Genomic DNA, 13,241 nt, shown 5'->3' with positions numbered 1-13,241 from the left:
CTGAGTGTATCAGCCAAGTTGGCTGTGATTGAGATCAGACTACATACTTGCCATGCGACCGTTGATATTGTGTTATTGAATGCCGAAGAAACTTTTAGGTATTATATTAATTTCGTTGTAAAAAATAAATACCGATGAATCTGATTTGATTAAAGTGAGTCAATAAACCTTTTTCCGTAATAGAAATCCTACTATATAATTGGAAGAATAAACATGTCAGTAAGGTTTACATTTTATTGTTATTACAATAAGCTGAGTAAAAATTACTTTGACTATCTTTAAAACATCAAGTCAAGGTGCTTCATTAAAATAGATAAATTATTGAAGTTTTAAAATCGTGCTCTTTTATAATTCCATAAAATAACGGACAGGATTAGCGAAATAAAGCTCTGTGATCACAATGATGGAATGCGACTCAAGCCCACATATGTGACATGAACACATTGTAGAGTACAACTCAATCATTGGGTATAAATCACACACAGCACCATTCACCATATTATTCGTCGTTTGAGGCTATTGGTTTTAGTTTTGGTAACATATATGATATATGTACCTACTGTTTTGAAATTTTCCAGAAAGGAAATAAGCTATTACCATAAGTGTTACGGATAGACCTAGACCTTGACCTATTTATTTTTCGTGTTAATTTTACATGAGTCCAAAAACATAATCTCTTCAAATTTATATACTTGTAGATGATAACTCTTGCAAAACTCATCAAATTTAGATTAATTTGGTCATAACGTGTAAACCTAAATTTATTTAATATAGTTTGCGAAACCAGCAAGATCATACTATGAGAACGGGGGTTTATTGGAGGTTTCATAAGGTAAAAATGGCCTTTTTCACATTTTTGTTTACACATGACCGTTAGTTTGAACTGCTTTATATATTTTCTCTACATTCTATACTCCGATAAGGTTTTTCGGATTCCTTGATCAGTGCCCAAGATTCTGAACATTACAATGCTACTGGTTATCGTATGATTTTGATTTCTTACTGACAGCAAGTGTAGGTAAGAAAATAGGTGATTACCATACGAGTGCAGTAATAGATATTTACATTACAAGTGTAGTAAGAGCGTTTTTACATCACGCAGGTGAACGTTGTGCAACGAGCGGAAGCGAGTTGCATAATTCACCTAAGAGATGTAAACACGCTCTTGCGCAACGAGTAACGTACAAGATTTTACCTGACCCGACAATATACATGGGTTTACGTACAATATTTTTCATTATCCATTTCACTCATCGTCTAACAGTAACGTTCTTTTACAAACAAAAGCTAGGTTAGGAAAATACTTTAAAGCATAACAATAACATTCAAGGGCACAGCTGATTTCTAGCGTTGAACGTCGATGCCTCCATAGAGGTATATTTTTTTAAGTTAAGCACTTAATGTTATTTAAATGGGTTTCATTACATCACCGAGTGAGTTTTTTTCAACTTTACATCACTCGAGAAGTAAGGAAGTTGTATACATTACGCTTGGGATAGGGAAGTTTAACATGGCGGGTTAGGTAAACACATTTTTGGACTAGTGAGGTACGATATATTTCGCCATACTACTGTAAATTGTTTAGGCCGACTAGCAGTGATGTTACCTTAAGTCGTAGTTATTGTTTAATACTATCTTAAACAATTAGTTTTCTCCCTTATTTGTGAATCAATTTTCAAGCATTTGGTGTACCGTTAGAATTGTAAAAATGTAATATAAACACAGTAGTTTTGGTTACCCACCCACCTTTTATATTTTTTTTTTAGTTTAACAAATATTAATGGCTGCCATTTTGTAACTACAAACTATAAAAAATAACATTCTTTTCAAAATAGGTCTTTGCGCTATTTTATATCTTTGCACAGAATTTTATTTTACTACCGTACTAAAAGCTGTTATCGAAATAAAATAGTTTTGTGAAAAAAATTGCGGCTGTAAGGGTTACTTTTGAATTTTGGAAATCCTTAACATGAGATAAAAAAACGTGTGAGTCTATACCCCAAACAGGATGCTTGTGGCATGGATAGCTTGAGAAAATTTAGGTTATATGAATAAATTAATATTTTTTTGAATCAGTAAATATTCTACTTTACGTAAGATTGAATTACTTTGTCTCACAAAGAATGTTATGTTGACAAGTCACGATTAATAAAACTATAAGAATTCATAATAAACTAGAAATGTAACAAAATCCTTAAAACTTGATAATTTTTATTAGAATCAAAGAACCCTTTATTTTAATCATGGTTTCTATTCACAGAACCTTCGAATTATCTTTTATACTTTCTTCACTACATACATCGATTCAATAGGATGTGAACATCTTGTAATCAATCTCCAGCCAGTTTACAACGTGACTGAAGATCAAACTCCATCTCATCAGGTGTAAACCTTATTATCGTCTTCCGAATCGAATTTTATACGTGATGTCATCTAAGACACTAAGTCAATCAACTTTTTATCGGTGCCGTTTTGTACACACTATATTTTCAGCTTATCCGTCAGGGATATTAAATAAAATGTTACAGTACTAGACGTTCATAACAACGCTGTTCTGTTTCTAGGACCGTTTATTTAATGTTTAATGATCCAGACCAGATGACCCCAGTATTAAACCATAATATAGAAACCGACTTTTCTTCAACGATCTGAGGCTAAAAGCGACTTTTAGTAGGTCTCCCAGACATTTTTCGGATCAATGAGAGATCAGGTGTACTACATAACACCTCTGAGTTCATGTAGTAATGCACTACTTCTCCACTCTTGACAGACTGTATGCTGAATTCACCCCAAAGAGTGCAAGCTTCAAACTTAAATTGTTCATAGAAAGTGTTATTTAGAATAACTGGTAGTAGTATTATATTCAGTCTTCAGTTGACAAAGTTTTAGACGTTTTGCCAAGGTGGTTGCAAGCAGTTGATATATGGTAAGGTTGCATTAAGGCGGTCTTCAATTTGACTTCGGACGGATTACTTAGTCAATAAAATACTCTCATTATATTGATTAACATCGTCCTCCTCCTCAACCTCGTGAAGGAGATGGCCTAACTCTTGTCGGCGTTGACTTTCACGCGCCACTTCGTCAGCTACGGACATACACCCTGGACATCCTCAGGTTGGCGGAGGTTGCAGGGCGCATCATCAGCGTAGAGCAAGAGCTGCACTCTAGGAGCCTGGGGTATGTCGTTGGTATACCACAGGTAGACTATCGGCACGAGAACCGACCCCTGTGGCACACCTGACGAGACTGGACGTGGTGTTGAAGTCGCCCGTCCAACGGTGACTCTAAAGCGGCGTGTTGTCCGGTAACTCTTGACGAGCTTGTAGATTGAGCCGTGCAGGGGGTGAAGCCAGCTTGTAGAAGAGCCCCTCGTGCCAGACTCGGTCGAAGGAATTACTCACGTCGATCGGGACCGACGTTGAGTTATGATTCCGCTCCAGCGATGATGTTAAGGACTTGCCGCAGTTGGAGGGTGGTGCACTGGCCTCTTCTGAAGCCATACTGCTCAGTCCTGATCGATGAGAATAATTCCTCGGGGGCTCCAGCATCTTGGAGAGTGATAAAAATGAAAAGGAATATATTTTTTTTTAATTACCCTATAAGGAAGTCCAGTAGAAATATATTTAGTTAGTATATGTCTTCCGTCAAGTGTCTTTGTTGTATCTATTAATTTTTATTTGTCTTTGTTTTTAACAGTCCATGTAATTCCATCATATGTCCATATCCATTGTTTCATTCATTCGTCTCGAATCACCCCTCATAACATCACGCATTAATTTTTCTCGTAATAAATTAAGAATAATACTCTATAATAATAATAATAATACTCTTTTATACCAAACATATCGACTTTTTCCTCTCTAATATAAATACACCGCATATTTTCAATGTCTCGGTTGAACGTAATTCATACAACGTGAAGCCGCCGTGTTCAACATCGTCATCGTTCTGCTAGTTCCGTTCCGCATTCATCACTTCATTTGGTCTACAACTTCACTTCAAACGTCAAGAAATTTAAAAGTAAGGTTATGCTAGGTGTACTACATAACACCTCTGAGTTCAACACAGCCCACCCTTTCAAGCATAGCAGGCGTTATGTTGGCAATTTCTTCCGGGATATTGTTTTTTTTTATCTTAAAGGGTCATTGGCAGGTCAACATAAACGCGGGACTCCAAAAATCCCATGGAAAAAATCGCAAGGGGACAAATCGGGAGATTGAGCCGGTCATTGCAAATCGCCCCTGATTGAAATAAGGCGTTTTGACAGTTCCTGCACGATGGTCATCTTGTATGGATGGAAATGTAGATCATCATGGAAAACTCTCGTTACAGAACGATTGGAAAGTCCAAAAAAAGTCCCAAGGGCAGACGTTTGTATGAGCGCTGGACGCCTTGGAGATCGATCGATCGCAACATTGAAGCTTTTAATTTTAAGCCTTTGCATAAATGTTCGCAGGTGATCTAATGGGCCATGGGACTCCAGTTTTTCGTTTTGTTGCACTTGCAGTCTGTCTAAACGTATTGAACCACAAAACAATTGATTTCCGTTCCAGATAAGGGGCCAACAGGGCTAAAATAAACCCATTCCGAAAGGCGCGCTGGGCTGCAATCACTGAACATCCACTGGAAAAGTAGGCCTCAACGGCAAAAGTACGCTGTTTGCTGTTCCAACTCATAATGGCGCCTAAACTGTGCAAGGACAAAACTTTATAGCCTCACCCCTCGAACGAGACTGCTAGCTCTTCGCATGAACAAACATAATGGCGCACATTAAAAAAAAGGAAGTTATGCTGCCCCACCCTGTATAATTACTGTACTGTCAACTGTTTTTAAAAGGAACCTAATGAGAAAATTATACCACATTTCTTTTTATTTAAAAAAATGTAAGAACCCAAAAATACACTATGGAGCATTTTTTATTCGTTAGAACTGTTGATTCAAATTAAATAAAATATTTACAATTTAAAATTAAAACAATATATGCAAATACAAATTACAATTTGGAGCTTTAATTAAACTAAATGAAATTGTAAACTGCTATTCAATATGCCTAAAACAAACAAATACACAACATGGAACATCTTACTGTACAATAATTTACAAACGGTTAATTTAAACTAACTGAAAGCGGAAAATCCTAAACAATACATCAAAAGCAATCAAAAACATAGCATAGGACAATTTACAATAATTTATAAACTGTTAATTTAAACAGTAAATACTAAACAATATGTCAAAAGCAATCGAAAATTTAACATGGGCATATTACAATAATTAAACTAACTGAAAACGGGAAATACTAAACAATATCCCAAAAGCAACGAAACCATAACGTGGGACATCTTACAATATTTCAACTAACCGAAAACGGGAAATCCTAAACAATATATTAAAAGCAATAAAAAATAGCATGGGACAATAATAATTTTTAAACTGTTAATATAAACGGGAAGTCCTAAACAATATTCAAAAGTAATTAAAACATTAACAACAATACATGAAACTCTAAAAAAAAAATAAATAATTTAACTACCAATCTGGCCTACAATAATTATTTTTTGAATTATTCAAACTAGGCTAATTTAAGTTAAAGTAAATTTCATAAGTTTTAACCTTAAAGAAATAAAAATTTGTAAAATTGCAACAATAAATATATAAATATCTATTTCTTTTAATAAACACAATTTGAACTGGTAACAGATTTATTATTTTGGGGCCCCAAATTCAGGAAAATTTTAAAATATGAAAATTTAATAAAATTATTAAAAATCAACAAGTAGGCTAGCTAATCTAATAAATATTTAAAAAGCAATAACAGTTCATAAACTTTGTATGGTAGGCCTATAACAACAATAACTGGAGTCTCTTCTTTTCTCAAAAATAAATAAATCTATAAATAAATAACAAATCAACAAAACATCTGGTAACTTGCGGTTGCGGTTTGACTTTAGGGGCAGGTCTGGACGTTCAGCACCGGAGGGGAAAACGAGCGAGGCGGAGAGGGGGCCATCGTACAAGAAGCAGCCAGGGTGTTGCGAACTTCCCCTCCGCCGTGGTAAAACATGTCCAGAACGTAGTCCTCCTCACGGGCCCTGAGTAACAAAACCCAGAAAACACAGTAGTAAGAGTAATAGTCTTGAGTCCATATCCGCAAGGTTCACTGTCACACCTTTTCACTATTTTCATTTAGTTCCAATCACTGAGTAGGCCTATCATAACATAAAAAAATATAAATTTTAAGGTTTGTCTCTCTTTAACAGCTCTTTCACAATATAAAACATTTTAAACAATAACAATAATTTAAACAAACAATTAACAGATAAAACCGTATAAGATATGTAACATTAAATAATTGCGGTAAAAATGCCAGCAGGCCAGATGGGTATGTGGCAGTGATAAATTTCACCAATAGAGAAAAAAAATGTAAAATACCTGGTCCAAAACGGCCAGGGGTACAAGTTAACAATAAAACAATTACACTTAAACACAGAAAAATACTTTAAAAACAACAAAAAACTTTCCATACAAAAAATTTACGCCTAACGCTACGACTCATGTATTTTTGTTAATTTCTCCAAAAGTTGTGGTCAGAGTTTGTTCGGAATGGTCTTAAAAGCTGGGGGACAAACAAAGCAAAATAAAAGACTTTAACAGTACTTGACTGGGTAACACAAACTGAACATTTTTCAAGACAAAACAACACAAAATTCTTACGGGACACAAAAAACAAAAGCTACCAAAGGTCTCCTCAGCCTAAGACATTTACATTTGATGAGTGAAATTGTAGGCCTAGGCCTACCATAAAACAGTCAGAATGACAAAAACTGACTTGGCAGTCTCTCTCAAACAGCGGCCTTCCAACAAACATTTCTCAGTCAAATTCTAGGCCTAGCATCTCGGGGAAAGCCCTGAATTCTACAAAACAACAGATAAAAGGGAAACTGAGACTACAAAAATGTCCCACGACCCTAAAACTAGGTACCAAACCTAGTGCAACATGTGCTCTAACCTAAGCCTTGTTGAGGGTCGTGGGAAGTAACAAATCGAAACACTAAACTAACCTGCTTTACAAAAAAACACTAGGACCGTTGATTATGAGTCGTGACATTCGCCGGTGGAATTAGTCACGGCTCACTAGGTAAATGGAAATTCGCTTAGTTTGTAGGTTTGCTGCAGCCGGGGCATTATAATTATTAAGTATATGCAGGTTTTTGATCTAATGAGTGTATCTTTTGAACCTTAAATTAAATAGGTAGTTATAGTATGTTCATAAGTTCATCAGCGCCTCTTTATATTTTGTACCGTGTAGCCTAAAAGTTTCTACTGATAACCCGAATAAGAAAAAACTTAAATGAAGTGGTATGGTTGAATTTGGGTTCTATTTAACCAATGGGGAATGTGTGATTAATTCATGAAATTTACAGAACAAAAATGTTTTTGTGCAATATCCCCGTTGCGAAGCTTGGTTACAGCAGCTAAATATTGAGGGACCAGTAAGCCTATTTTGTTTGCCTGATTACACAATAATCACGCCTGACTGGAGATGGCGCACTAGTGGAGTGGGATTATGTGACCTTTTAAGACCTCCTCACAAATGACCTGGGGAGTGGCGCACTTCGGATATGCCCGACCCAAACCGTATGAGTTCCGGCGAAAAACCAACAGTCGCAGTGTAACAAAAACTGAGGAGTGACATCGCTGGAACGTGTGAACGTGTCACGGCTCACGTTCTTCCTTTACAGGTTTTCCCTCAGCATATGCTATAATGGAGCGGAAGACAACTGAGGCGTATGAAGCAATATTCCGCTGCATTGCTCACCACTCTCCCGACTTGCCAATCACTGTCATAGCTGACATGAGAAATGCTGCAAGTGCTGTGTGGCCACAGGCAAAAATAGTTGGTTGCTGGTTTCACTACAGCCAAGTAAATTAATATTACATAAATAACATAAAAAATCCCCTGCCACAGTAATCGTGTAGTCAAAGCGAGTAATCATCGACTGTTTGGATTTTGACTGAAATATTTATAGAAACTGACATACGTAGTTATATTCCCTACTGTGGGGACCTGAACGAACGGAGTCATGCGCTGCCCTAGCAGACTGATAAATCATTTGATGATCTCAGAACTTTTACATGCCTTCCTCAACCATCCATTCACCATTTTCTGAATGTGCTAGCCAGAATCAATGTGCCAACCCGAATCCTCATGGGGGAACAGCAGTGGATAAGCCATTGGGTCAAGCAATGGCTCCAAAACGGAAATTCTTCGAACACCATGAGACTTTTGCCATATGATGAGGTTACGCTTGCCACGGCTATGTTTTAAACAATTTGTTTTAATTTGAATTTTTTCAGGTATGGCGAATACATTGTGTTTCTATAGGCAATAACTTCAGTTATTATTACAGTATGGAAAGAACATGTTGCGCTGGGAATGCTTAGGACCACGGAACAAAATAAAAATGCTGCTAGGGCTCTGAAGAAGCTTTTGTGCCTGCCTTTGCTGCCTTCAGTCAATATTCCTGAAGGTTATCAAGCAGTTGTTCGATGTGTGAGAGGCAGTGATCTGTTTCACACATTCGAACAACTGCTTTGCTACAACCAGGAGTACTGGCTGGACACAGTTAGCTCCTCTGCCATCTCTGTAGCAGGCCTACCTCATCGGATCATTGGAGGAACAATGGGGTGGAGTCATTTTACAGAAGACACAACTATACTATCAGCCGCCATCCATCTTTCTGGAACTTTCTAGTCTAATGACAGTGTCTTCTGAGTAAGACCATGTGATATGAAGAAGCTTATACCGTACCTAAATGTTGACATTTCAGCTTCGTTATTTACAGAGAAACGTCGTCAAACCAGTTCACTGGGTCAGTTGCCGGGTACTTGATTTTAGAAAATGCATTTCAAAATTAAATGTATTAAATGTCTGTGATCACAATATGTACTTTGCAAACACATTACTCTGAATCATACGAACGCAGAATCGTTTGAGTAAAAATTTATATTGCGCATTTCGATAATATTTATGTAATAACTTGCAATTTAATCAGCATTCAACTCAACAGCATTCTTATTTACATTCAATTTCCCGATGCAGAACGACTCCGAGAGACAGATCAAATGGAAAGAGACCAGATAGTACGACTCCATGGGGAGTGTTCAACATGTGCGTCCTCGACGGCTTGAACTGCTGGTTCAAGACCGGCGTATTCACGATTTACAACAGGAATTTTTGGGCATTGGAAGGTAATTGGCTAAATCAGGGTAATATATACTAGATTGATGATTTCCTCGACAGAGTTTGTCATTGTGTTAGTGGACTGGATAGATACCTGAGGTATCCACAACAACCAAGACGTTACCGACCAAATGCTCAGGTTGACCCAGATGATCCGCCAGAGCCTCAACGTGCCATGCAAGACCAACCTGGACTGGAAGGCCAGCCTGCCCTGGAACACTAACCTGCACTGGAAGACCAACCTGGACTGGAACACCAACCTGCACTGGAACACCAACCTGCACTGGAACACCGACCTTCACTGGAACACCGACCTGCCCTGGAACACCAACCTTCACTGGATGACCAACCTGCACTGGAAGACCAGCCTGCCCTGGAACACCGACCTTCTCTGGAACACCGACCTGCCCTCGAACACCAGCCTTCACTGGAAGACCAACCTGCACTGGATGACCAACCAGTACATGTTCACCATCAATAACAAGCAGATCAACCCGCAGAGCCTCAGCAACCTGCAGAGGTAGCTGAACTATCATATGATGAGTTACCAGATGTTCAGCAAGAGGTAACAAAAATTTTTTTTTATCTAGTACATCTTATTTTTAAACCTTTTTTACTTTTTTCATCATCAATTGCAAAAGAAAAGATCGCCTTCGCAGCAAACCTGCTGACTAAGAAAATGTACATTTTCCTGATTAGGCTAGATATTCACGAAAGCTTTTCCTAATAACCTTCGATTGAACGAGTATTTTTATGTTTTGTGCTGCAATGAGGGTGCCGTGTGTTTTAGTCAAATATTAATAGTTTAGTATTAAACAAATAATTTGCCAAGTTTGGTCAAAATATATCTTTGAACAAGCAAACCACAACAAATTACTGATTCTTAAAAATTTTCATGAATTTTTATTGTAGAATTAACAATTATTCTCTCCATAACCGATGACAGTAAATCAACTTCAATGGACTAAATATTTTTTTTTAGTTTTTATTTTAGCTGTAACACATGAAATTGGAGAGAATTTCGATTATTATTTTTTTTTACTTAGGTTCACACGTTCATTTAAAACTTCATCAAAATTTAAAAATTGCCGTCTAATTTATTGTGCTACTAGACATAAATATGTACAAGACATATATCTAGGGATGTGAAATTGAATGGGTGGTCTTTTTGGCCTATGAGAGCATAAACAATAAAACTAAAATCGGTAATGGGTTTAGGTCTTACCATTAGAAATACGGCAACAGCTTATTACCAACCAATATGAGAAATTCACTAAAATGGATTTTTAAGCGGAATATTGTTTACAGGCAGACGAGTTAGAAAATGAAGACAATGCAGAGGAAAGAGAATAACCACAGCCACCTCTGAATAACTCATCCGCAGATCTGGTATGTGTGTTGTCTGCCGATGGCGGCCATCTACTTATGTGGTGGCACTATGGGGACACATATCGTCGGTGTTATGTAAAAAGGGCGAATCAACCAAATCAGCATTTTTCAGGAGAGAGATTTTTAAGTTTTAAACTCATAGAAAAATTTACAATTTTTAATTGCTGAAACTTTGAACTAATGCTAACCACACCTTTTCCTAAGTCTGTTAAAACTTTTTACCTTATGAGTATTTTCTTTAAAAAAATATTACATTTTATATAGTCTAATGTAGCATTTTTCGCCCTTTTTACAAGATGCTTTTGTTCCATGAGAGTAATTTGAATTGTATACCTATATAAGTTAAATTAGAGTTTTGTCTGTACATTGCTCAGAATTATATATTTTTTGGTTATTTTTATGTTTTAAACATTATACAGGGTGAGGCAATGAGAACGCCACAATTTATTTTAGATGTCACATGTTAATTGTTGCAACAACGAATGATCAGCTGTGCTTATAACATCCATTAAACTATGCCATTTTAGTAAATATTATGCCTGAGGCTATTAACACTGAGATTTTGGTGTGGAAACGTATATTAAAAATAGTGATTCTTGTGCAAAAACCCAGAATTGTTTGGACCACATTCCATCCTTGGTCAACATGGCGCTGTTCCTGATTGCAAAACAATGGTGAACTGGGTAAAATTATTTAGGATAAACTCTTAAACCTAAAAAATAATCGGTGGGTGCCGCAAAACTCTTTGTATACCAGGAAAAATGTTGAAAGAGTGCGAGTCGCAGTAACTCAAAGTCCAAAGGGATTTTCCAGGAAGCTTTTGTTGTTGAAAGCTTTACGTTGGCTCCTTTTTTTTTTGGGGGGGGGGGGGGTTGTTCTAGTAAGCTACTTGTAAGCTACTTGAAGTTCGTGGTTTTTCAAAGTGAGTTTGCTTGAACTGAAGCTAAGAATCGTTCAAAAACTTAAGTGAACCTGAAGAAATGCTGGAGGAGTATTTGATGGAGTTGTGCCTTAAAAGGAATGTCAAATAGGACAAGGACGTCACTTGCAGGATTTTGTTCACAAGGAATGGAAAAATGACTTTGTTAAGTTAAAATGGCACAAGATAAGCTGTGTTTTGATGTGCTATTTATATCTATAGGGTGAATATTATTTAGTTTGTATAGCTTATAAATTGGGGTGCTTTCATTGCCCCACCCTGTAGAAGCCGAAACAAGTCTTATCTCAATTTCAGTATGTCTGTATGTGTATCTGTCACGGCCCAGAAGGCATTTTACGCGGCCTCCTCCTAAAAAACGAGAGAACCTTTTAAGATTTAAATCATCTTAATGTATTCGCTGTATTGGTGAGATTGTCTTTGACCATTAAAATATGGCCTCACTACTTTGTAAGTAAAATGGCGGACGTTCAACAATCCAATTATTGAAGTTCCAAGAAATATTATATATTTTCCTGTAAATAAGAGGAGTTTAGATGTGGTCAGCATTACATTTACAGATCAGCACGACAAGGCAATTGACTTTAATGGAGAAGAAACTACAATTACTTGTCATATAAAAACACATCTAAGCTTATGATTGTTAATGAGTCAACTATTGGCCTTAGTTGAAGACATTTTGTAATTTTATTCTTTAAAATGTTGCGACTTAACGTTCCGAATATTGTCGTGTAACAAATATATAAGCTGTGTTACCTTTCAATGAACAATCCTGTTGACATACTTAATGTGTGATGAATAACGACATATAAAATAATAAAACATCAGGTGAATTTGGTTTAGAGCGGCGGGACTTATAAACTGTCACTGGTCATATTTACAACTCCAAACAGTTACCAGAACACACCTGTGACATAGATACACAACATGCGAACTCTTATTTTTACACAAGAGTCCACAAATACATCGATAATATCCCAACAGATTTGTCATATACATTAATCAGTGTTTTTCACCCTGCCAATAAAAAACAAAACGCGAGAATAGCACATGAACACGTATGTAACATTGTCTATACATCAACTAAGAGGCATAGACGCATCTATGTTAAGCATCTCCTGGTAGGATAGATATTCCACGTACTATTGAAATACCTAACCATCCAAATCACTCCACCTCAGACACACAAAAGCGCTATTCAACTATTGTGTGGCCTAGGCTATGTTTGGATCTACAAGTAGCATCGTGCATGGTCGGGAGGTAATGTGTAATCCTAAATGCTACAGACTGTCCAAACCACGTAGTACATAGGCATTGAGTTTAGAAACACTGTTGTTGCTGGTCTTAGATTGGTGTTTTTTTTTCGCTAACCCTTATTGTTTGTTGCTTAGTTCTTAAATATATCAGCTCAATGTAAGCCAAACCATATTGAAGTATCTGCAATAAAACCTTTCAGAGGCATTTTTTACAAAATTTGTGAAACCTTCAGAGATATTTCTTTTTTAATTAGCTCAATCTATCAGAGGTATTGACGTACACTCTATGGCATATTGACCCATATTTAGCTTAAGCTTTCAGTGATGATCACTTAATAATCGGCACAAAATGTTGAAGACATGATATCTTGATCAACTTAACGTTCTTAGGAGATAAGGGAGATAATCTTAAACA

Source organism: Macrosteles quadrilineatus, unplaced genomic scaffold (assembly GCF_028750875.1).
Source record: "Macrosteles quadrilineatus isolate MER2022 unplaced genomic scaffold, UCM_ALF_1.0 Scaffold_9__3_contigs__length_116548681, whole genome shotgun sequence".
In the NCBI taxonomy this organism is placed as follows: Eukaryota; Metazoa; Arthropoda; class Insecta; order Hemiptera; family Cicadellidae; genus Macrosteles; species Macrosteles quadrilineatus.
This window is presented reverse-complemented; position numbering follows the sequence as displayed.